Below are 17960 nucleotides of genomic sequence, written 5' to 3' on the forward strand. Positions count from 1 at the left end.
AAAGGCAGCTTAAGAGCTTATAATTCAATTAATTAATGCACATTACTATCTCTATAAATTTTACTGAATCTCATACAAGTTTTAAAATATTATTTATATCTTCCACAGAAAAAATACAGATAATTTTTTATATTTGTCATATTAAAATTTAAGTCCTTACAGAAATTAAAGGACAATAAAGAGCACTAGTAAGAACAATTTATGAATATTGTATAGCTACCATACCAAAATTATTTTTTAAAAAAAGCCAGATAACTTAGAGGCCATGAAAATTAAACTGGCATTTAATTTGCTTTCTTCTTTTTTGTACAAACTCTTTGAACGGTAATTAAATTTATTTCTAACACAAATACAGCAACAAACACAGTTTTTGACTAAATGAGCTTAGAAAGTTCCTAATAACCCATTAGAGAACTATTTGTGAAATTATAGTTATCCTTATGGAGGTCCGTACATTGTCAAGACAACTGTAAATCCCAACAACACATTCTGAAAAAAAGACTAGTTCTGAAGTAAGAGGTCTGGTTTCAAAGCTCTCAATCAGTATTTAATAATGGAAAAAGGAGTATGAGTTAAAACATAATTGAATTATGCTGCTGTAGATATAAATAACTGGCAAGCAGAGTAGTTATGAAGATTAAATGAAGAAACATAAATGAATTTAGCAAAGAACTTAATACATAAACAGGTCCTTAAACTCTAAGAGTGATTCAGTTGTTTAGTTATGTTAAATATTATTTTTAAAATTTTGGTTAGAATTAGAAATAAAAATAGCTAGAAGAGAAGATTTGAATGTTCTCAACACTAAGAAAAATGTTTGAGGTGACAGATATGCTTACTACTTGGATTTGGACATTACGTGTGGCATACATGAACTATCACACTGTACCCTATAAATATATGCAGTTATTATGTGTCAATTAAAATAATAATTATGATAAAAAGAATTGAAAATTAAATGAGTGCAGGGATTTGAATTACTTTACTGCCTTTCTTACTGCTCTGTTTTCTATGCTTCTTATAAAGCTGCTTTTTTTGTCTCTGACTCTTCACCCTCCATTGCTACTATGGTTGAGAGAATAAGCAACTTCCCAGTAGAGTCACATTGAAAAATCCCTTATTGTTGAAAATTTCAAACCATCATGCACATTACTTCCTTTATAATAGCATTACGTACTCTTGCTCATCGTAGAGGCCCAGGCTTTAATTAATTCATTCATGACTCAACTATTACATTTTACCTCTCCCCAGCCCAAGTACTCCAAATAATTTTATATTTCTAGTTCATACCCTAGGGGGAGCCAAAAGGTAGTTACTGATATCTTAGTTTAAAATGATCCTTGTGTCATTCTTGTGTGCCCCAAAAAATCACTGAAAAAATATATTTGCTTTGTCAAATAAGTCATATTGTTTCTGCTTCTAAGCTCAGAAGACTACAGTTCAATAGGCTCATTCTAAAATCATAATTACAAGTAAGCCTCTAGATATAATGATTGAATTCTTCAAAGTCACTGTTCTCCCTCTTCACATTTATATGAAGTATCTTATACCTTGTGTTTGCTTATTTATTCATTCACATTTTTATTAAATATCTATTATTTACCAGAGGACATGTTAAGTGTTGGGGGATATAGTGGTGTCTAGAACACACTTAATAATTAGCGTTATTGGATTTACATATGTTGATAGTATCAACCATTTCAAACAGGCTTTGTGTCATGTGCATTTGATTTAATAGCCTTGATATTTTTAGCTTAGCATTCCATTAGTTCTTCATGGAGTCTTGATGGAAGTTCTAAAATACTTATTTTAACTTGTGTAAATGTGTTTAATGTAGCATAAGAAGGTTGAGCCTTGACACACTTTAATGTATTCAACTTGCTTTCCTTCTGACTCCCTATTGATCATCCCTTTAGAATTTCCTTCCCATTCATTCAGACATCACCCCAGTTCCTCCACCAAAGCAACATCCACATATTACAGACATATCGAATGAGTTAAATTTGCAAACCTGAAAAGCAAATTACCTCCATGTTTTAAAAATATTCAAATATATGAAGGGGCTTCACATAGGAAAGGAACGTTCTGGATTTTCCTTAAAGAAGATATTCAAGGCAGCCATGATAGCCACCAGAAGGGACTATGTAAATGCACATAAGCATTTGCATAGGGTAAAAGAGTTGTCTTGTGTTTGAAATGAAATTAATTGTATTTGAATGATGACCTCACTAAGCAGGTATTTAAGCCATGAAATCTAGGAGGTGTTTGCAATGCTTTATTTAGAAAGATAATTCTGTTCTTTGCATTATGAGAATCACTGAGTCAAGACCATGGAGGTGTACCAGTGAAGTTTTAATATCTTCATGGACACCTTGCCTGAATAAAATAAGATTTCTAAAGAAGAAACACACGAGATTAAACAAATGGATTTTTCAGATCTAGTTATTTTTTGTTTACAAATATAGAAGATAGGCTTTTGGTTGGGGACCATGGATTGCCTAGAAGACAGTACTAAAGAGGGAACAGCAAGGCAAGGGATCATGAAAGAAGCTCCATAATAATAAAATGGTATATATACCTTGTTTTGCCTTTTCAATAACCACTACCTGCCTTAACTTCTCTAAGAACTTCTTTTATCTTTTATTAAAAATGGCGTACTTCCACCCTCTAATCCACTTGCACAGTGGATTAGACATAGCAGGAACCTATTCCTAACTCAAACCAATTATCTTTCAGTTTGTTTGTGTTTTTGTAATTGGTGTAATTCAGAAACTGTCAAATTTCTTTGACTATGTGGTCTTGGAAAAACAAAGAACGTAATGAAGAGAGAAGAATGAAGTAGGTGTGTAGAGAAGGCATCAAGAGACAGAAAGCAAATTCTTATTAGACTTGGAGTTACATCTCATGCCCAGCTGTCTGCATTCCTTCCCTTTATTTCCTTTTTTAAAAACGTTTATTTTATAGGTTCAGGGGTACATGCACAAGTTTGTTATATAGATAAACTGCGTGTCATGGGAGGCTGGTGTACAGATTATTTCACCACTCAGGTAATAAACATAATACCCGATAGGTAGTTTTTTGATCCTCACCCTTCTCTCACCCTCCACCCTCAAGTAGGACCCAGTGTCTCTGGTTCTCTTCTTAATTTCTGTAAGACATTTTGATATTCTTATAACAAATTTCTGAGTTTTCTTATTTTATTTTAAGAGTGACATTGGATTATTCATCTTAAAATTTTAAACTTTAAATTCACATTATGAAGTGACCTCTTTCAAAGTTGGTTGATAGCATTTTTAACAGCCTTTAATGTCTGTCCTATGTGTATTCAGCTAATCAGAAAATTGTCATGTGATAGTACTTGTGGACCATAATTTATCTAAAATTGATCAAATTTAAAGTGGATAATACAGTCCACTTGAAGACAATTTATTTTTTGTACTTTGGTATGCAAATATATATGTACATATTATATATACAATATTTCCAAATTAAATATGTTAAGATATTAACACTCTGACATCTTAAATAAAATAAATATCAAACATAATGTGTAAATTTCATTTGTGGTGGAAAGGTCATTAAAAAAATGTAAGAAAAAAATAGCCAGCCATGGTGACCCACACCTGTAATTCCAGCAGTCTGGGAGGCCAAAATGGGTGGATTGCTTACGCCCAGAAGTTCAAGATTAGCCTGCACAATATACTGAGACCCTGTCTCTACACACACACATACACAAAAGTAGCCAGGCTTGGTGGTATATGACTGTAGTGCTAGCTACTTGGGAGCCTGAGGCAAGAAGATCACTTGAGCCTGTGAGGTTGAGGCTGCAGTGAGCCACTGATCATGCCACTGCACTCTAGCCTAGAAGAGACTGAGGCATGATCGTGCTACTCCACTCCAACCTGGGTGACAGAGCAAGGTTAGAAAAAAAAAAAACTGAAAAAGAAAAAAATAGCCCTGTTTTAACCATGTAGATATGCTCTTTGCTTAACTATTTCATTCAGTTATCCCTACTGTTAACCAAGTCCCATAGTAAACAATTATTTAATGATTAAATCCTCTGATGATTTCAAAATAAAACTCGGGCCATTCTCAACTGTAAGGACTGTGGCAAAAATAATTCTCACAAAACTTCCTCTTCAGTCACATAGTGTTCTAAAGCATTTAGACAAAAGGTAAGGATGTTTTATTTCCATCTGGGTCAGGTTTGAAGGTCAGTGCTATACAAAATGGTAAGAGGCACATTCAGCAATATTTTTTCTTTTCTTTTTTAATGTTCAAAAGCAAGTATAGAATCCACCTACACAAGAGACTTTGTTCAGAGTTATTTGATTTGGATTCCTACTGTGCAATGACACATTGCCTAACTATGTGCTGGGGCAGAGAAATTGAGTATGAAGTTGTGGTGAGCTGTGGTCAGGCCTGGCCACAGAAAACCCATGGGTGGACATAAAGAAAAAAACTTCTCATCACTGAAGCGTAAGTGTAGATAAGAAGAGAGTGATACTGCATAGACGAAGCCAAAATTTCCAGGCCTGTAACCCTAACACTAAGTCTGGTAAACATGGCCTGATTAAAGGTTTGTTTTCAGTTATTTTAGTACTTAGACTTTTCATGTGTAGACATGAGTCCACAGATTTTCTGACTTAGTGGACTGAGACTCCTATAACTGAGTTGTGGAAATCATAACACTTTGCACACTGTTGCATGAGACACAAGGAAAAATGATAGCCCTGTTCAAACACCTATATGCTACCTGTTTGCAACTTTGCACTAATTTTTAGCTGCTTTAAGCGTAAGTCAGTGTAAAAGTAGTTTGAAACAAATCCAAATTGTCATTATTTTCTCTCCTTTTATGTGTAATGACTCTGTGATCTGCCCAAATGAAGGAGGTTTATATTATATTTTTCCATTACACACACACACACCCCTTCACACAAATACATGTACACACATATACACTGTCCTTTTATAATGTCTTTGGAAACAGGTAGAAGAAAGTATTAATACTATATGTGTCATTCCTGTAGTGCTAGCTATGTGGGAGGCTGAGGCAAGAGGATCACTTGAGCCTGTGAGGTTGACGCTGCAGTGAGCCGTTGATCATGCCACCACACTCTAGTCTGGGAGAGAATGAGCTGTGATTGTGCTACTCCAATGAACTATGATTCTGCTACTTTGGGTATGAAAAATACAGTAAGTGCGTTTCATTTGAAGTTTTTCTTAGATGCGTAAGTGAGATGATTCTGGGCCATTAGATTTTGCTCACATGGTATCTCCTTGGCCTAGAGGGTCAGAGTCTCTAGATCACAGATGCATCTTCCTTCCATGTATGAGGATCAGGAAGAGTTCTCACAGTGCACTTACAAGTAAAGATCACAACAGGGTAAAGTCCTTTCTTCCAAGATGGGAGTTAACTTCCTTTCTTCCTTCCTTCCTTCCTCCTTCCCTCCCTCCCTTTCTCTTTCTTCCTTTCTTCTTTCCTTCCATCCATCTGTCCTTCCTTCCTTCCTTCCTTCTCTCTCTCTTCCTTCCTTCCTTCCTTCTCTCTCTCTTCCTTCCTTCCTTCTCCTTTTCTCCTTTCTTTCTTTCTTTTTCCTTTTAAATGACCTATGTAAATATCAAATAAGTGCCAAGTATTAATAGAGTTAACATTTATTGAGTATTTAGCATCATGCATTTTTAGTTATTAATTTATTAAATAATAAATAGTAAACCACTATTATCCTCAATTTGCAATTGAAGTTATTAAGATACTAGAAAATATATTTCTTACCATGATCAAAGAGCTAGAAGTTATTAGAGACAAAGTTTTGATGTGCTGGATTAATATAAACTCAGGGAAGAAGAAGTCTGAACTAGAATTTGAAAGAAGATGCCTGCCTTCAGGATATGAGCTCCTAACCAGTATTTGATGCTGCCTTTAAAGTTTGTTGAATTCCCACATTATCAAGCAAGATATTTTGTGCCCATATTACAGATAAGGAAACCTGAAACCTAAGCGATGATGTCATCCTCTCTTTGTTACTAAGTTATTAAATAGTACAACTGGAACTTAAACTCAGGTTTGTCTGACTCCAACAAGAGCAGCAGAGTACTATATTACCGTTCATTTGGCTAGCTGATGTGACATATTTTGATTTGTCCAATTATTATGATGATGTTGAATTTTCTTCAACTTCTTTTTCCTCCTGGGACATGCTTGCAATAATGCACCAATGCAGATGAGTCAGAAAAGTAGAAAGAAAAATCATTGTTTATATAAACATTTCAGGAATCTTGAGTATAAAATAATAATTTTAATCCCAATATTAATGATTTCCTGAAAGATTTCCAGGCAATGACAATAAGGTAAAAAAAAGGAAATTTGCTTCACTTGACATAAAATAGATGAAAGCTGTTTAACTAGGAAAAAAACATAGGCATATAGATCAATGTGTAAAAAAAATAGAGAACTATAAGAAAGAAAGAAACGACATTAAACATGGTACTTTGACAAGGCTAGCATTGAAATTAATGGAACTTACACAACCTAATAAATGACATGAGTGAACAGTTCATAGGAACAAATACAGCTAATAAAGGTAGCAAAGGTTCTTAACTTCACTCATAAATAAGTGAATACAAAAGAGATACTATTTTCAGCTCTCAGATGACAGATGGCAATATATTTATATGTTTCCTAGCAGCAGTGAGGGTGAGAAAACAGGCAGGAATTCTTACGTACTAGTTTTCTCCTTCTTTCTTTCTTTCTCTTTCTTTCTTTCTTTCTGTCTCTCTCTCTCTCTTTCTCTTTCTTTCTTTTTTGAAACAGTATTGCTTTTTTGCCCAGGCTGGAGTGCAGTGGCATGATCTCCATTCACTGCAATCTCCACCTCCTGGGTTCAAGCAATTCTTGAGCCTCAGCCTCCCAAGTAGCTGGGATTACATACAGGCATGAGCTACTGCGCCCTGTTTTTTTTTTTTGTTGTTGTTTGTTTGTTTTGCATTTTTAGTAGAGACAGGTTTTGCCAGGTTGGCCAGGCTGGTCTCAAACTCCTAGCCTCAAGTAATCCATCCGCCTCAACCTCCCAAAGTGCTGGGATTACAGGCTTGAAGTACCATGCTCAGCTCTTACCTACTATTTTTTTTTGTGTGTGTTGTTTTGTTTTAATTTTATTTTTCCGTAAGTTATTGGAGTACAGGTGGTATTTGGTTATATGAATAAGTTATTTAGTGGAGATTTTTGAAAACCTGGTGCACCCATCACCGGAGCAGTATACACTGCCCCATATTTGTTGTCTTTTATCCCTCGCCCCCCTTCCACCCCTCCCCGCAAGTCCCTAAAATCCATTGTATCATTCTTATGTATTTGCGTCCTCACAGCTTAGCTCCCACATATCACTGAGGACATACGACATTTGGTTTTCCATTCCTGAGTTACTTCACCTAGAATAATAGTCTCCAATCTCATCCAGGTCACTGCAAATGCTGTTAATTCATTACTTTTTATGCCTTAGTAGTATTCCATCATATATGGAATATATATATATGTCGGAATATATATATATATCGGAATATATATATATCGGAATATATCTATATATCTCGGATTATATATATATCAGAGTTCCTTTATCCACTAATTGATGGGCATTTGGGTTGGTTCCACGATTTTGCTATTGTGATTTGTGGTGTTATAAACATGTGCAAGTATCATTTTCAAATAATGACTTCTTTTCCTCTGGGTAAATACCCAGTAGTGGGATTGCTGGATCTAATGGTAGTTCTACTTTTAGTTCTTCAAGGAGTCTCCACGCTGTTTTCCACAGCAGCTGTACTAGTTTATATTCCCACAGCAGTGCAGAAGTGTTCCCTGATTGCCGCATCCACACCAGCGTCTGCTGTTTTTGATTCTTTGATTATGGCCTTTCTTACAGGAATAAGGTAGTATCACATTGTGGTTTTGATTCGCATTTCCCTGATCATTAGTGATGTTGAGCATTTTTTCGTATGTTTTGTTGGCAGTTTATATATCTTCTTTTGAGAATTGTCTATTGATGTCCTTAGCTCGCTTTTTGATGGGATTGATTGTTTTTATCTTACTGATTTTTTCATGCATATTAGTCCTTTGTCAGATGTAGATTTTGAAAATTTTTTCCCACTCTGTGGGTTGTCTGCTTACTCTGCTCACTGTTCCTTTTGCTGTTCAAAAGTAGTTTAATTAGAACCTAGCTATTTATCTTTGTTTTTATTGTAATTGCTTTTGGGTTTTTGGTTATGAAATTCTTGCCTAAGCCAATGTCTAGAAGGATTTTTCCTATGTTATGTTCTAGAATTTTTATAGTTTCAGGTCTTAGGTTTAAGTCCTTAATCCATCGTGAGTTGATTTTTGTATAAGGTGAGAGATGAGGATCCAGTTTCATTCTTCTACATGTGGATAGCCAATTATCCAAGCACCACATGATGAAAAGTGTGTCCCTTCCCCACTTTATGTTTTTGTTTGCTTTGTCAAACATCAGTTGACTGTAAGTATTTGGGTTTATTTCTGAGTTCTCTATTCTGTTCCATTGGTGTATGTGCCTATTTTTATACCAGTACCATGCTGTTTTGGTGACTATGGCCTTATAGTATAGTTTGAAATCAGGTAGTGTGATGCCTCCAGATTAGTTCTTTTTGCTTGGTCTTGCTTTGGCTCCGCGGGCTCTTTTTTCATTCCATATGAATTTTAGAACTGTTTTTTCTAACTCTGTGAAGAATGATGGTGGTATTTTGATGGGGATTGCATTCTGGGATACAGCTAAGGTGGTGCTAAGAGGAAAGTTCATAGCCCTAAACACCTACATCAAAAAGTCTGAAAGAGCACAAATAGACAACCTAAGGTTGTGCCTCAAGGAACTAGAGAAACAAGAAAAAACCAAACCCCAACCCAGCAGAAGAAAGGAAATAACTTAGATCAGATCACAACTAAACAAAATTGAAAAAAAAAAAAAAAACAGGAAAAAAGTACAAAAGAAATGAAACAAAAAGGTGGTTCTTTGAAAAGAATATTTGATTGATAGACCATTGGCAAGATTAAACGAGAAGAGTGAAAATCCAAATTACCAGACTGAGAAATGAAACAGGAGATATTACAACTGTCACCACTGAAATACAAAAGATCATTCAAGGCTACTATGAACCACCTTTACACACATAAACTAGAAAACCTATGAGAGACAGATAAATTCCTGGAAATATACAACCCTTCTAGCTTAAATCAGGAAGAATTAGATACCCTGAACAGACCAATAACAAGCAGTGACATTGAAATATTAATTTAAAAATTACCAACCAAAAAAAAGTCCAGGACCAGACGGATTCACAGCAGAATTCTACCAAACATTCAAAGAAGAATCCTTTTGAAATATTTCCACAAAACAGAGAAAAAAAGAACCCTCCCAAATTCATTCTATGAAGCCAGCATCACCTTAATACCCAAATCAGGAAAGGACACAACCATAAAGAGAAAACTACAGACCGATATCCTTGATAAACATAGATACTAAAATCCTTAACAAAATACTAGCTAACTGAATCCAACAACATATCAAAAGACAATTCAACATGATCAAGTGGGTTTCATACCAGGGATGCAGGGATGGTTTAAGATACGCAAGTCAATAAATGTGATTTACCGCATAATCAGAATTAAAAACAAAAATCACATGATCATCTCAATAGATGCAGAAAAAGCCTTAGACAAAATCCAGCATCCCTTTATGATGAAAACTCTCAGCAAAATCAGCATACAAGAGACATACCTTAATGTAATAAAAGCCATCTATGACAAACCCCCAGCCAACTTAATACCGAATGGGGAAAGGTTGAAACCATTCCCTCTGAGAACTGGAACAAGACAAGGATGCCCATTCTCACCACTCCTCTTCAACATAGTACTGGAAGTCCTAGCCACAGCAATCAGACAAGGGAAAGAGATAAAAGGCATCCAAATTGGTCAAGAGGAAGTCAAACTGTCCCTGTTTGCTGACAATATGATTGTTTGCCTTGAAAACCCTAAGGACTCCTCCAGAAATCTCCTAGAACTGATAAAAGAATTCAGCAAAGTTTCTGGATACAAGATTAATGTAAACAAATCAGTAGATCTTCTCTATACACCAACAGTGACCAAGCGGAGAATCAAATAAAAACTCAACGCCTTTCATAATAGCTGCAAAAAATAACTAAATAAAATACTTAGGTATATACCTAACCAAGGAATTGAAAGACCTCTACAAGGAAAGCTACAAAGCACTGGAAAAGAAATCATAGAAGACACAAACAAATGGAAACACATACCATGCTCATGGATGGGTAAAATCAATATTGTGAAAATATATTGTTGATTAAAGTGTGGATTGGTACAATCAGTTATCAAAGACAATCAGAAAATATCCTCTACATTTAGAAATTTCACTTATTCTTTGACTAACAATTTCACTTCTAGAATTTTTAATGTTTGCATATATTTGAAATGCATATAAAGAAATATGTAGTTAACTGTAACACTCTAAATAGATTTTTTTAAAAACCTTGTGTATGCTGGGTGTGGTGGCTCATGCCTGTAATCCCAGCACTTTGGGAGGCCGAGATGGGCGGATCACGAGGTCAGGAGATCGAGACCATTTTGGCTAACACGGTGAAACCCCATCTCTACTAAACAAAATACAAAAAATTAGCCGGGAGTGGTGGCGGGTGCCTATAGTCCCAGCTACTCGGGAGGCTGAGGCAGGAGAATGGCATGAACCCAGGAGGCGGAGCTTGCAGTGAGCCGAGATTGCGCCACTGCACTCCAGCCTGGGTGACAGAGTGAGACTCTGTCTCAAAAAAAAACCAAAAAACAAAAAACAAAAAAACCTTATATACGACTTCATTTATATGTGGGTTTTTTGGTTTAATAAAATAAAACACCAAAAACCCATATACAGGTGAAGTAATACACAGTAAACAAGATATATTCACAACCTAATGTTAGTGGTTCTTCATAAAGAAAAATGTTAGCTCAAATATGCTTATATATAGCCATCTATATACTACACAGAATGTGAACAAAAACACCCAGCAAAATGTACAAACACATAATTTTTTTCACATGTTACACACACACACACACACACACAAATATACAGCCTGTCCAGAATCAAGACAACAGAAGTAAAACTGAGGCAAATCTAATTTTGATAATTTAGATAAAAGTAAAAATCATAAATGGGATGAATGTATAGAGATCAAGTTTCAGCAGAAGAGGTATGTCAATATCAATCCTGGGATAAAATATTTTACTTAGATTACAATGAGAGATTCTTCACCTGGCTAGCTAGGGTGGTTTAATTGTTATTTTAATCAGTATAATACATGCACACTTAAAAAATCATGCCACTACTGCTACAAGCCTAAACTAAGTTCAGCAAGCTTTAAACCTTCCAGTCTGCCCTGCTGCCCAGAGGCAATTCCTAAAATAATTTTAGTGATTACTTTTACTAGTTTTCTCCATATTTTAATATGTACATAACTACATTTTTAACCAGTTTTAGACATTACATTTTATCTTGTAGTGCGTGAACATTTTAACATTCTTAGATCTGTTGTTCTTGCATTTTCTTTTCTCTTTTCCTCCTCAAATTAATCAGAGAGACACAAGTGACATTTTCATACCTCTGGGTTAAAATTTCAGTGGGAAGATAAAGTGGGAAACAGCAGGGACTGAGAAAACTTCAGGGGAAGGAAGGACTATTGCTTTGTTTTCCATGAACAATTCTTAAAGTATCAAGGTAGTCTCTCAATATTTGTTGAATTCGTCAAAATTGACAGCTCAAGATGAATAGGCAGGAGAACTTGAACTAAATTTCTCAGAGCCTCCTTCAAGTCTCTGAGGCACTTAAGGTATCAAAAACAGTATTTGTTGCATATAGGGTCTCAGAAGTTTTCAGATGTGAGGCTCTGAATGGCATCTCATTCAGTAGGAGCAAAGTGACCCTGATTACAAGGGTTATAAAGAAGAATACTGAGACAGCAGATGGAATGGGAATCTAAGCTGGATCTCAGAGGAATCTGCAGCTCTGAAGAGAGCTGAGGAAGATCAATAGGGAAACCAACAGAGTATAAACATTTTTTTGCCCTGAAAGATCTGAGAAAAAATAGAACTTGAGGTGACCAAGGCAGCCTTAACTTTCCCCTCAGCTTGAATAAACTTTGGACAGATTGCTTCCTGACTGTAGGCTCCAGATCTCCCTTCTTTAAAGCACTTCCTTTAGAAAACTCACACTTATAAATTCTTTTTATACCCTTTGAGGTATAAGTGTTCTCTCAGTCACCGGCCAGTTTTACAACCCAGGAATGTTTTTCTCAATGACCTGGCAGCCCCACTTTGTAATATAATTCTCAAGAAAGATTGCACCCCTAACTCACAGTCTTTGAGAGGGCAGGAACCTGACTTTGATAAAGTCCAAAGAGCCAACGTACATGACCTAATCACATTGACCAACCTATCACATTGACCCTCCAGTACTCTCTTACTAGGTCACCTAGAACTTAAAAATTATCCTGCCTTGAGCTGAATCAGGCAGCTCATGCCTGTAATCCCAGCAACTGGAGAGGTTGAGTCTGGGGAATTGTTTGAGGCCAGGAGTTCAAGTCCAGCCTGAGAAACACAGAGAGACCACATCTCTGAAAATATTTGTTTAAATAGCCAGGCATGTCAGCATGTACCTGTAGTCCCAGCTGTTTGGGAGACTGAGGCAGGAGGATCCTCAGATCCCAGGAGTTTGAAGCTGCAGTGAGACATAGTTGAGCCACTGCCCTCCAGCCTGGGTGACAGAGCAAGACCTAGACTCTAAAAACAAACAAACAAACAAACAAACAAACAAACACACAAACAAACAAAATAAAGAAAACAATTCTGCCTCTTGTTTCAATGTTTCTTCCCTATTGCAATGGTCTCAACCCCCTATTGCAATTGTCTTGAATAATCTATTTTGTGGGTTTAACTCCCGCCAGTGAGATTTTTCTTTGATAGAGGTCACAACGGCAAAAATTAGCACAGAACTCCCAAATGGTGAGTGTCAGCTGGTCACAGGATATAAGCACAGATACCAGAGGAACTGAATAGAGTTCACGGACCTGTACACATATAAGTGAGACTCTCCCTGAGCACCACTGGGTAAACCCTCTATTCCTTATACACAGGTATTCCATCTTGAAGAAAAGAAGCAAGAAAGGAAGAAAATATAAACAAATGACTATTTCCTCCTCCTCAAAGAAGTTGAATTAAAAAAGGTAATTTTATTTTATTGGAGTGAATTATTGGATTGGGTTTAATGTAGTTCACCCTTCCTATTTATGTATTTCCATCCCCATGGCTGTGCAGTAGGATGAAGTTTTCTGATAAGACTATAAGACAAATCATATAAATACAATATATCTGCATTGTGTGTATACATGTGTGTATAAATTTACAAGCCTATTGAGCAATTACAGCATTATATTGTTAACATTTAAAGTAAAATGCAACATTAAGCCTAAAAGATAAAAATGTTTAGTTTTTTAAAACAAATTTTATGATTGCATTCCATGGTTAATCTCCATGAATAAATTGCTTCAAATATTAAAAATGATGGAAATGTTTATTGATTAAATAAAAAGGGGTGTTGCCTTTCTACACCTCACGGAACACTTATAATAATGGTTTTCCCATAGCTGTCCTGAAAATTGTAATGAATATAAATAAAGTTAATGGATCATGATATTACTATTTTTTGTTATTGACAGTTTTACCACATATTTTACAATTTTATTGTTAAATAATTTCTCACAAGCTTAAGTTAATGTCTAGAGGTTCAAATTAGAAACTGTTATGAAAGTTTCTTTTTTTATCCCTTAGCTTTGTTTCTTTTTTCTCTTAATCATTGAGTTGTAGTTATTTTTGGTGTGGGAAGACATTATATAAAATATTTGGTAATACCACAATTTTTTTTCGCTTCAAAGATGCAGAAATTATTCAGCATTTTCAAGAAGGTGGGGGGCACGGCAAATACTAGATCCCCAAAGATATTTGTGTTTCTCATTGGTATACTTATATAAAATAAATCCACCTTATCAATGGAGGAAGTAAAATAATTCACAAATAATAGCATGTGTTTGCCATGGCACACAGTTCTCTATCAGAGTCATTTTGCTAACTTAAGTTCACAGCATGAATGGTAAATGACTCTCTTGGGGATTGAGTACAAATAAGATAATGACATTTTAGTTTCCATTTGAAACCACAAATCACTTTCCTCTTCATATTGACATATAATTTCTCAATGCCTATTGCTCTAACTATGCTCTGGGAGTCACTTATTTAATCATTCACTTATTTATCCATTAGACATTAAGGGAGCAGATCCTGTGTGCCAGATCTCTGTTCAGAGGCTGGAGATGCAAAGAGAAAAAAAAATACAAGTTGTTTACTTTAAGTTGCAATGAGCAACAATAACCAATGAGAACGGGCTGTTTCTATGTAATATGTACAATGATAGAAAGCTAAATATGGCATCATATGAGCTCTAAAACAAGTGTTTGCCTTAGACAGTGGTATCAAACAGATCATCTTATAGGAGGTAACGCTTGAGCTGCATCTGAAAGGATGGTTAAGAGTGCTAGGAGGGGAAAGCCAACTTACTTAGCATTATTTAATTAACTTTGGGTTGTTTTTTTATATAGGGTGAAATAAGCATACAATTTCATTCTTTTGCATGTGGTTATGCAGTTTTCTCAACACCATTGGTTGAAGAGATTGTCTTTTCACTATTGTGTGTTCTTGATTACTTTGTTGAAGAACAATCAACAGCAAATATGCAGATTTATTTCTATTCTCTCTATTAGGTTCCATTGGTCTATAATTCTGTTTTTATGCCAGTACCATACTGTTTTGACAACTATAGCTTGGTAGCATATCCTGAAATCAAAGTGTGTGATACCTCTAACTTTGTTCTTTTTTTCTCAACATTGTTTTGGCTATTTGGAGTCTTTTGTATTTCCATATGAATTCTAGAATTTTTTTTTATTTTTGTGAAAAATGCCATTGGAATTTTGATAGAGGTTGCATTGAATCTATAGATCATTTTGAGTAATAAGAACAAGTTAGCAATATTAAGGCTGCTTTGCCTATGGGATAGCCATTTTTTGTTTCTTTGCTTCTGTAATAATCTTGCTTTCAAAAATATTAATACTTAGCATTTAAGAAAATGAAGGTATACAGGCCCCTAAAAGCATAGTATGTGCATAATGGAAATTAGTTTAAGTCCATTATTGTAACAAAAAGTACAGGGCACAAGAAGGGAAATAGTGACCTAGAAAGTAAAGGGAGACTTATTTGTCAAGAGTCACATGTCTTGTTCAGGAAGCATTTTCTTCTACAAGAAGTAGTCATCCTCTAATATATCTTGTGTGTGTGTGTATATCTTTTATATATATAAAATTTTTTTTTTCTTTTGAGACAGAGTCTCACTCTGTCTCCCAGGCTGGAGTGCAGTGGTGCAATCTTGGCTCACTGCAACCCCCACCTCCCAGGTTCAAGTAATTCTCCTGCCTCAGCCTCCCAAGTAGCTGGCACTACAGGAGCATGCCACCATGCCCAGCTAATTTTTTGTATTTTTAGTAGAGACGGAGTTTCATCGTGTTAGCCAGGATGGTCTCAATCTCCTGACCTCATGATCCACCCGCCTCGGCCTCCCAAAGTGCTGGGATTGTAGGCGTGAGCCACCGTGCCTGGCCTATATAAAACTTTTATAGATATATTGGAAAATGGGCTTGGCTGCCAGAAACAGAAAAAGGGGTAGAGGGGAGCAAATGTCCTGAGAAATGGTGTCAATGGCGAACAACTCACTAGTATCCAACCATCCTGTTACAAGCACCCAGCTGATAGCCCACCTATACTCAAGCATCCTGTCTGCAAGCATTCAGCCTAAGCAGCAAAATCTTATAAAATTTTCCTCCAACCTCTGCCTCTTTGCAGAAAGCCTTCCCTCTGCTGTCTTGCCCATTGCTCTTTCGCAATGCATCTCCGGCTTTCCTCTAAATAAATCTATCTTTCTAAACTCATTTTTGATATGGTCAATTCTTTTACCACCCATGTGCCAGTCTCAGACAGTCATTGACCACAACATTTTGGTGGCCCTTATGGGGACCTCTTCTTACCCTGTGAAAAATCTCTCCCTACAGGAACACTCTCCCCACTCCCTTTCTACTTGGGATACTCCATGGACAGTGGCAAGGCACAGAGACAATGAAGGTTTCTGGTCAGGGCTACACCTGGTGAAGCTGAAAAGTGTTTGTGCAGAAGTGCCTTACCACCACCACCCACTCAGGCGAGGAACCTAATTCACTTTCCTTTTGCAGCATGCCAGCAGCCAGCCTCTAGTAGCCCTCTCATAATTGACAGTATCTGGCCCATGCTACTCTCTGGTGTTGCCTGAAGGCTATGAGGTAAACAGCGCTAGCCAACTGGCCCAGAAGGGAGGAAGACTCTCCTATCCTGTCTGTTCAGAGGTCCCCAGTCCCTAGGTGTGGTGCAGTTAGTAGTGGCAGCTCATCTAGGGCAAATCCGCCCATGTTTTGGGTGACTTAAACTCTCTCTCTCTTATTCTAATTCTGCTGTGAAGATAGCCAGGCTTCCTGCTTTAGAAGTTCCCACATCAAGTGATTTCAAGTGGCCTCAGAGTCTTCCCATTCCTGTTCCCTCTTTTAAGCTGGTTCCAGTCTTGAGTTCTCCCTTCACCCTTGTTCCTCGTAAATGGACTGGCCATCCAGTGTAAGGCCCCGCACTGTCAACCCCAACACCAGGAGATCCTTCAAATAGGTGGGATGCCCCTTAGGAAAGTGCATCTCAGTGTCCCTCAGCAGAAATGAGTGGAACTTTTTTTCTTGTGGGATACCCCTAGAGAAAGTGTGGCTCGTGTCCCCAACAGACATTAGCCCCAAGTGGTAGGGCGTTTTCCAGTCCCACCATGGGAAAAACCGATCTATTCCTTCAGACTAACCTCTGGTTTGCATCCTAAAACATTGGGATAAATTTGGCCCCCAGACTCTCAAAAATAAATGTCTAATTGTCCCGTGTAATGTGTTTTGGCCTCTGTATAAACTCCTGGATCAATTAACCTGGACTCTGAATGAGACTTCAGATTCTAACACTCTTTTGCAACTCGATTTGCTGTGTCACAACTCTTCTAAATGGCCTGAAGTTGCTTATGTCCAGGCTTTCATGACTCTCTCTTGGGATCTTGATCTCTAGCAAACCTGGCAAATATTCTTGGCTAAATTCTCTAGCCCAGCTGATTCTCCTGACATTGTAAAAGACCCTTCCTTTACCCTCTTCCACTCTCCCAAACTGGCTGGACTGGTTGAGGCTACCCCTTCTCAATCTTCTTCTTTCCCTGACAAATCACCTTTATGTTCAACTATACTTACTCCACCTGCTTCTTCTCCTTCACTTTCCCCCAACATCCCAAATTTGGATGTCATTTTTCAGTGCCTCCTGCTTTTATTAGGGACCCTTCTCCCCTTCACATACTAGATCACATGGGGGCCACTTATGATCCCACTTCAGCCCCAGATAAGGTTTTGCTGCTCAGAGAAATAGCAAGTGGGGATTGAGGAACCATCAGAGTCCATGTTCCTTTCCTGGTGTCCAACCTCTCTCAGATAGAAGCTAAGCTTGGCTTCTTTAAGCAGGATGCTTCCCATTTCATAAAAGAATTCAAAATACCGTTTCCTTTGAACACACTTGGCAGAACATTTATATTATCTTTACCACCAGTTGTATTCATGAAGAAAAGGCCTCCATTTGGTCCCTGGCTCAAGAGTGGCCACATGAGGTTCTTGCCCACAACCCTCAGGAGTCTGGCCTGGGGAGAACAGCAGTTCCTGATGTTGATCCTAGATAGGGCTACCAGGAGGGAAAC

This window comes from Pongo pygmaeus, chromosome 13 (assembly GCF_028885625.2).
Source record: "Pongo pygmaeus isolate AG05252 chromosome 13, NHGRI_mPonPyg2-v2.0_pri, whole genome shotgun sequence".
In the NCBI taxonomy this organism is placed as follows: Eukaryota; Metazoa; Chordata; class Mammalia; order Primates; family Hominidae; genus Pongo; species Pongo pygmaeus.